Genomic DNA, 9,050 nt, shown 5'->3' with positions numbered 1-9,050 from the left:
GCTCCTAGACAAGGAGGTGCAAATCCTACCGATAAGACTTGTTAGTGTTATGGGGCTTGGGAAGGGGGGGGTTGGAGACAGGCACATGGATCGCGGGGCCAGGAGGGGCGAGCAGCCCCCCCTCCTGTGGGGAGCCCTGCGGGCAGTCGGGGTCACACTGATTTACGGCAGCAGAGGAACTGGGGCCGTTAATTCAAAGTTGCCGCTTATCGGTGTTTGGAAAGCAAGCTCCGATCTGTTCGTTAGCGATTTGGCCTTTGCTGTAAATAGAGGGGCCCTTGTGCTTTGCTCTGACATTTTTGTTCTTATTATCTTGTCTCGGCCTCAGAGGGAGGTGGGAGAGTTATTTAAGGTTGACCTTAGTGGAAGGAAAATGAACAACTCCCTCTCCCCACCCTGTTTTTCTCTCCAAAGTCCCGGGTAACAACTGTTGCGTTGAACTATCTGTGTGAGATACTTAATCCTCCACCATCCCTGCAAATATTTTGTAGATCAATTCACCCTGCTGTGCCCAGAGAGCTGACAGAGAAAATAATCACAAAGAGACTGAGCAGAACTAATGCCAGGAGTGAAAAATGGATTTTGCATCATTATCCCTTCAGGAAAATCAATGAGGATGGACCATGACCACATTGGCCATGGAGCTCACTGCTGAACCTGTCCAGGCTTGCATCCCTGTGGCTGACATTGAATTCAAAACTGTTATGAACAAGTTTCAAAACCAGTTGCTCCATCCCAAAGTAAACCCATGAACATAACCTGTAGGAGCACACGATAGAGGTTGGTCAGAACAGGAGGGAGTACAGGACTTACCTACTGGAAATTTAGACCAGGATCCAAACCTTGCACAGTTCTGGGATAGAGGACTTGGGGGATGTTGGTTCAAGGTGGAAATATGCCCAAGCTCAAAACACTCGTGTTCTTGATCTGCCACCATGAACCAAACCAGCTGTGTGATGGGAGCTCCGCTAAGCTGCCTGAGCACAGACCCTGGGGTGCGATCTCATGCTTACCTGAGCATTGTAAACTTCTCTGCTTTATGAAAAATCTTCCAAACAGTTTTCAAGAGATTTCAGACCCTTTCTTATTTTGCTCATGCCAGAAAAGTTTCAAAATACTGGATTTCCTCTAGAAAACTTTGAATTTTCCTGAACATTGCCATTAACAAGTGTAGGAAAAAAATAATTTTTTTTTAAAAGAAAACACTGAAAAGTGCAGTATTTTGTCTGGTCCTTGGGGAAAAAAATTATTTGAGCTGGATTAGAAGTACGAATGACAGTTCGGGTCAGCAGCAGTCTTATCAAAATCGATTCCCATCTCTGGGGGACGGGGATGTGTCTGCATACCTGCCACTATAGGATCTGTAAATAATTGAGTTTTGATCCATGGCATCACGGCACAAGAAGAAAGATTGGGTCCTGAGGGAGCTGACAGAGGTTCAAGCCCCAGATCTGCCACTTAGACACTTTTTCCCAAAGCTGTTTAGGCATGTAATTACTTTTCAGGCTCTGCGCCTGGTCTGCGTCTCTCTGATTCTCTGCTTCCTTTTATCTGTCAGCCTTTTACAGGGACAAGAGCACTCCTCTACCTCCCAGGCGTGTAATGAAGATGAATTCATTACAGCTGTAACACTTTAATGAGCGCTATGAAGATACGGGGTATCCTTACAAGTCCTAAATGAGGGAACTCCCTCTCAGATGGTGCTGGAGTGTCTGGATGCATGGTCCAGACCTGTGTCAGCAAGGCATTAATCCACCTCTGTCAGCTATTCTGGATGGGATATAACCAGAAAAAGATCCTGGCTTTCCTGTAAAAGCTGAACTGGTAGCACTGGGTGGATTTTATTTCCTTAGACATAGGAATTGCTCTGGAGTAGGAAACATTTACTAGTCCTTAGGCATTTCTTAAGATCTCCAGGGGCCATTGTGGTCCCTAAGCACTCTGTGTCTCATCTTCTGCTCCCACATGGATGCAGCAGGTAGTTCAGGTCATCTTAAATAATCCCTGTGCTTTAGAAAGCAGGATCCACCCCCTAATGACACTTAGGAGGATGTTCAACACATTTAGGACCGAGGTTGCCTAACTCAGTCACTTGCAATCCTGACTGTTTAATGCCTGGGAAAATCATGAGTACCCCCACTGCCTGAGGGCATATCAGTTAAGTATTTTTGTGGTCACAGAGGATTGCTGACAATTTTATTCCGTTATTTTCCTCGAGTGACTTTTTTTTTGTAGCAAATCACATAAAGAACTAGGTGCTCACATCTCTGTATAATCTCCTGGAGCTGGGGACCCTCAGTCTAAGGGAAGCTTCTAAGAGGGTTGCCCTGAGTGGACTACAGGAAGAGGGATCTGGCATAGGCAGAATACCCATTTGCAATCTTCACTAAAGGCATCTTCCCAGTGTTGAAATATATCCTCCTCATTTCACATTACTGGAACTAAGCAGAAATAGTGGGAAACACTGGGAGAGAAAGCATGTAGTGAAGGCAAGACTCCTGTTGTGTTACTATTTTAAAAGGAAAAAGACCTCCCAACTACTGTTCCATGCATAATTTCACAATTAGTAACAGACCGGCAAAGAAAGGCTTAGATCAGCTCGACCACAAACAAGGGATCATTTTCCATCTCAGAGTTCATATTTTGCACGAGTGCAAGTTGCAGCTCTCCTGCCCTTATGGGCCTCGGGCTGTATTTTGCCTGCAGGCAGGATGGCAGACCAGGACCTAGGAAGCAGAAGGATACAAGAGCCAAACTCAGGGTGCTAGACCAGAAATATAGTTTTTATTCTTAATATCATGTCAGCAGCAGCACGATTCCAAGATGAAAAATAATTCTGTTTTGTATTTCTTTATGCAGAGAGACAGAAAGACAGATCCATCCACAGCAGCAGCAGTGACAACAGCAGAGACCGCTCAGCAAGGCACTGGGACGCACTGGGACACACTGGGAGGGTATGCCAGGGCTGGCTCAGAGGAAAGATTTTGTCTTGTCTTCCTCCCTTGCCTGCCCAGACCATGCTTCATGTACTATTACATCAGCTTTCTCCTGGTCACCTTTCATAGAGCTCACATTTCATGAAGTCTAGGAGAGTGGCACAAAGGCTCCCATGGAATCATTAAGGTTGGAAAGACCTCTAAGATCATCCAGTCCAACCATCAACCCACTACCATGCCCACTAACCACATCCCCCATGTTACATCTTCACAGTTCTTGAACACCTCCAGTGATGGTGACTCCACCACCTCCCTGGGCAGCCTGTTGCAATGCCTTGCCACCCTTTCTGGGAAGAAACGTTTCCTAATATCCACCTGAACCTCCCTTGGTGCTACTTAAGGCCACTCCCTCTCATCCCATCTCTGTTACTTGGGAGAAGAGGCTGACCCCCACTGTGCCATAAACTCCTTTCAGGTCGCTGTAGAGAGCCATAAGATCACCGCTGAGCCTCCTCCTCTCCAGACTGAACAATCCCAGTTTCCTCATAAGACTTGTAATGACCCATAACCCAACCCAAAGGACATGAGCTCATTCTTAGTTCTGAGAAGCCACATCATCCTACACATCTGTTCCACTGTCAGAAAAAGGGACTTTATTATAGCATCTTTTGGTGGAGAGTGTGACTGGGGGACACATAGGTGCTCACCAAAGTCCTTACTTTGGAGCGACGTTCCTCAGTGCTGCCATTATGCTCCCAGAGCAACTCTCTGAATCCAACCAGCCTCATGCACTGAATGTAAGGGATACGTTAAGATGAAATTGAAAGCTTGGGAAAATTCTGACAAGACTCAGGAAAAGCTTGAAAATGGAAATAGCGGAGGGCTGCAGGAAATCCCAACAATACCAGAGATTACAGCCCGGGCTGCAATGCCTCTCCTGGTGTCGCTTCAGCCCACAGGAAACTGATGGGTGATACAAGCCAAATGTTCCCCGACATGGGAGAGCAAGACTCAAGGATACACCATCTCTGTTAGGGGGCTGTTATAGGAAACAGTAACAATAATCTGAGTTGGCTGAGACAAGGTAACGCCAGGATATCAAATGCTCCAGTGTTAAAATTGTGCCTTTAAAAGGGTCTATCAAGTGACTTAAAATAAGTTGTCTTTAGAAAAGGAATACCATCTAGTGGCCCAAGAAGGCAATAAGGCGATGCAATGGCAATTAGAGAAGCAGATGAGTTTAGAAAAAGGGAGAGAAACTGCAAAAGGAAGGGATTAATGTATATAGTGCAGTGAACCACCCTGGAGCAAGGGAGAGCTCAAAAGGGACCTGATCATAGTGAACGTGAAGCTAAAATTAGACGCTTGCAAAAGCAGATTGGGATATAAAGATTAAAAATAACTGCTGGATCTGCAGGAAGTGATGGAGAGAACTGGACTGGGAACCATCCAAGGAAGATGATTTCAGGGATGATATGAACAAATGGGAAAAGCACAAGAAGATGAGAATAGCAGCATATCCCTCAACAAAAATGACTGCCATCCTGGGACAGGCAGGTACAGCAGAACAAACTGCCACAGCAGATGTGTCAACATTAATCAGTACTCTGGGAAATATGGAGAGCTTTTGAAGAACTGACGAAAAGTTGCTCGTATATCAGCAGCACCATGTGTCCACTGCCCAATCCCAGCAGAGCACTGGTGTCTCCATTCCCCTGGCAGCCGCAGTGCAGAGTCAGGCTCCTTGGACAGGGGATAAATTAGGAGAACTAGCGGCACAATTGCACTCCATGATTCACATATGGCAAAATGAAAGAGAAGAACCAAATTATAGAGCTGCTTTCACATTAAGAGACAAACAATAATTATTTGCATCTCACAGGGCCAAGCACCTGCCCTGCTGCACGCGCTTTTGTTCAGAAAGTGTTTGAATGATGGTCTCTGGAGGACACAGAAAAGATATTATGTAGATGATATTCTGGGGACCACAGCTACAGAAGAAGAGTTACAAGAAAGAGGTATCTGAGCTTTAAAATTAATAGACCAAGAGGGATTCAAAGTCAATTTGAATACGGCACATTTAATGCAATCCCAGGTTAACTGCTGGGGAATTGGAACTGGCAAAACAAGATAGATGTGAGGAAGCTTAAACTTTCTGTGAAATAAAGACTCCCATTACTCAGACTGAACTCTGGAGAGTGCTGGGAGGATTGAATTGTGGTACCATATCCGTAACTTTGCTAGTATTATCAAAGCATTATGAAAATTACAGAAGAAACAGGAATGGAGCTGAAGTAGGAGTGCAATGACAATTTACCTATAGCGAAAGAAGCTGCTTGAAAAGCTCCTACAATAGGACACGCAGTTGAAGGGAAGTCCTTCATAGTAAGAATTTCAGCATGAGCTCATTCTGTGGGAGCAGTACTGTTACAGAAAAACAATGAAGAAAAATGGATACCAGTAGAGTATGTATTTCCCCTTCTCCAGGGGCCAGACCAAAATTTCCCTGACAATGAGCAAGCATGGTCTGGTCTGTGACGGTCCTTCTAGCTTTCACCATTGATACTTTGATTATACCCCAATCTACTCATACTCTGCTCTTAAGCACAAAGAGAAGAAATGGGTTAAAATGTGGATGTTCTTTGAAAGGAAACCAGCAATGAACCGAAGGTGCTGTGCACCCATAGGAGTGCTAAGCTTGTGCAGAGAGGAAAAATAATTGAGGATAGTGTTATTAGTGGAACGAGAGAACTAGAGAAAGGATCTTGACAAGGAGCAAAAGCACAAGCTGTCATAGAAAGCAGTAAAAGACATAAATCCAGTATCTCTTTACAGATAGCTACTTTGTTGATACTAGAGTGAAATACAGGTTGTCTTATAATGAGAAGGGTGATGGTAAGCAGATAATGGGACACCCACAAAGAAAACTGGATGTTTATTTTGCATGCCTAGAGAGTGGGAATAAAATATATGTGAAGGAAGCTAAAGCATGTAAGAAGACTGAACACAATGCTAAGATACAACTTAATGAACAAGTATATAAATCGACTCTGGGTTTATTTATGGCAGCTCCAACCAGGAATCGGCTAGAAGAGAAGGGATGGATACTGTGGCTGGCTGAATGAGATCAAATCATCTCAGACTGTTATAACATTACAAAAAAAAAAAAAAAAAGAGAGAGAGTGAGAACAGGGTACTATAAAAGGAATGCAAGGAATTTATATGTGGCCCCAAATGAAACAAATAAAAATGGCATGAGGTGTGCAATTTACTCAGAGGGCAGTGAGGCACTGGTACAGGCTGCCCAGAGGAGCTGTGGGTGCCCCATCCCTGGTCTCTTTCAATCCAAGCAGTTCTGTGATAGTATGATGCAAAAGTGAAGTAATAGAAGAAATATGCCAACACAACTGCATTAGCTAAACCAAGGATATTGACAGATACTGCAAAGGGATCATGCACTTAAACTGCCACAAGCAAAGGAAAGATGTCTCTATCTGACACCATGAACATCTTTTCAGGATAGGTTGGGGCTTTTCCCACTAGGAGGAATACAGCCACTGTAACTGTAAATGTGCTATTGAAGGAGATTGTCCATAGATTTGGAACAGCAGTTGAGATAGGATGAGATAAAGGAGTTTTTTATAAGTGAAGTAACTCAAGTCTTATGAGTAACCAGGAGATTAAACAAAGTCTCAATATACACTACCACTTGCAATCTTCCAGACTGGCAAAAAAAAATGAGTCAGAGTATCAAAAATAGGATAAAGTTAATTGTAGGGCAATATCCAAAATGATGGACTGAAAAATTACTCTTGATCTTAGTAGGATTGAGAAGCAGTGACAAATGAGGGACTGGTTTACAACAGTACCATGTTTTGTTTGGCTAGTGTGTTCCTTGGTGGCTCAGTGTCCAAGACTCTAAAATACTGAGGCAAGATAAGGCAGAAATAAGGCTCAAAAGCAAGGTGAGAAGAATAGGGAAGCTGAGAATGAATAATAAAATTCATACATTGATTATGAAGGGTCAAATAATATATCTGAAATTGGATAGAAAGAAACAAGCCTTAGAGACAAAGTGGAAGGGGACCTATTATGTTACTAATAGGATAAATCCTCTAAGATATTAAGTAGATGAGGGCAATGGTAAATACAAATGGGTTCATGTTTCTCCAGTGTCTCCCTAAGAGGCCAAGTCATTCTGGAATTTGACATGGATTTGCCAAGAGCACGGACACGGAAAGCCCCCCCAGCACTCAGCCTGCTCGGTGAGCCCAACCCTGTCCCAGTTCAGGAGTAAGGGACTGCCACTCACTTGTGCTGGCGTGCGTAGCTGCAGCAAATCTGTTTATGTGCTTGCGTACGAACAGTGCTGGTTTATGCCTTGAGCTTTGCTTATTTTCTATTTTTGTAGGGCAACAGATTTTACTACAGCCCCACGAGCAAGCAGCAGCTGAGAGAGTCATGGTGCAGCGATGCAAACTCCGAAGCAAAGCGGAGGAGTTGAGGTCTCCGGCAGTTTGCAAGAATTTTTAACTTGGCTCCTCACTCCATATTAACAGCTTTGTTCTTTTTATATATTGCATTAATTATAGACATTTAACAAGGCAGAAAATGACTGTGAAGTGCCTTGGAGAATCCAAGGCGATCACCCTCAGACCTTTATGGGCTTTGAGGCCAAACCAGCGTCCTTTTCTTAGTGATATGTCTAACCTGTGACCTAGCCTGCCTTAGCGTCGATTACCTTGCTGCAGCTTCTTAATGTGATAGTAATAACTTAAGATCCCAAATTAAAAATTGTTACAGCTCTTAAGGGAACCTTGAGAGTTACAGCTCAAAGATCTGGATCCACCCAGATTGGGAAATCATAGCTGAAGCTTTGGAAAAATGTTCTAAAATTACAACAGCTGAATGAAGTAGGTAGTTTTGTTCATTTACGGGACAATTCTCCAAGGAGGACTAACTCGAGGAGAAACAGATTTCTGTAATGCTCTTTTGAGCAAGTGCCTGAGTGTGGAGGAATTCAGGAGGGGGTCAAATAAGAGAGGAAGCAGAAAGGATGCTTGAAGCGAATGGGAGACTGTGCTGTTAGCAGCTAACTAGATACAATTTGAGAGAACTGAGGGTTAAATATACCTATACAAAAATCTGAAATGGGAAATATGTATTGAATTGTAAGGTATTATGACTGAGCGACAGCAGAGGTAACACAGAAGGGTGATAGCATTTGTAAGTAGTGGAACATACCTAGCCAATAACCAAAATTATCCACTGGGCCATGAATTTCTTTAAAGAATAAATGATAAAAATCCATATACAGAGGATAAGAATGCTAGAAGTCTGTACATAAATGTTACTATTGATTGTGCAAACAACTACTCTTACTTTCCCAACCTGTTGTCCCCCTAACTGTTGTGCTGCCTCCGCACATCCCAAGCCTAGCTCTGATACTGCCCAGCTGCATAACCTTGGGCCACATTCTGAGCAAACTGCTCAGCCATGAGACAGCTGGCAAGAAGATAAGAAGGGCAGAAACAGAGGGAGTAAAACTGAGAGCTTTGAGCCAGAGCAAGTGATTTATATCAACAGTGAAAGCTAGATGAGACCGGACTTGAGGACCCTAATTGCATGCTACCTTCCTCAGAAGTGAACAGTAATAGAATTAGTCATGCTTCTGAGCCACATCAGGTGACAATGATATTGGGCTATGTAAGAACAAGGTGATGCTGTATTTGTGCAATACTGGAGAAGTGAAAGCCTGTGAAATTCTCCCACAGGACTTGAGTGCCAGAACCGATAAACTCAAGCACCAAGGCTGCCCAAGGCCACCAGCACACATGAGCATCAACAGCTGTGGCTGTAAGCTGCAGTAGCTGAGCTACTGAACACCAACAGCCCAGCTGGTTGTGATCTGTGTCCCTCCCCTCATCAAGAAAATTGCTGCCCAGGTGGGGCTAGGAGGGTGAGAAGTGGGAGGCATTAGGAGTCAATTGAAGCTGACAAAAGGGGCTGCCACAGTCTCAGGTGTGGGAGCTTTTAAAAGAGTGTTTGGAGGCTCTGCTTCTGGTCTTGGGATTGTCCTATGATGCTTGAGTTGGGGGGGGAGAATGCAGGTAG

At 44.0% G+C, this 9,050-nt stretch overlaps 1 long non-coding RNA gene across 2 annotated transcripts in view; it reads left to right on the top strand.

Moving 5' to 3' along the window:
• Nucleotides 6,181-9,050, top strand: part of LOC110401821 — a 28,730-nt gene continuing 25,860 nt past the window's right edge. The window contains exon 1 of one of the 2 annotated variants that reach the window (XR_002440633.1): nucleotides 6,181-9,046. This is a non-coding gene — a long non-coding RNA (uncharacterized LOC110401821). The remainder of the gene's footprint in view (nucleotides 9,047-9,050) is intronic. The other variant, XR_002440632.1, reaches the window with a different exon arrangement.

Source organism: Numida meleagris, chromosome 6 (assembly GCF_002078875.1).
Source record: "Numida meleagris isolate 19003 breed g44 Domestic line chromosome 6, NumMel1.0, whole genome shotgun sequence".
NCBI lineage: Eukaryota > Metazoa > Chordata > Aves > Galliformes > Numididae > Numida > Numida meleagris.
The sequence above is the reverse complement of the archived record's forward strand: the minus strand, read 5'-3'. Positions and strand labels throughout refer to the sequence as shown.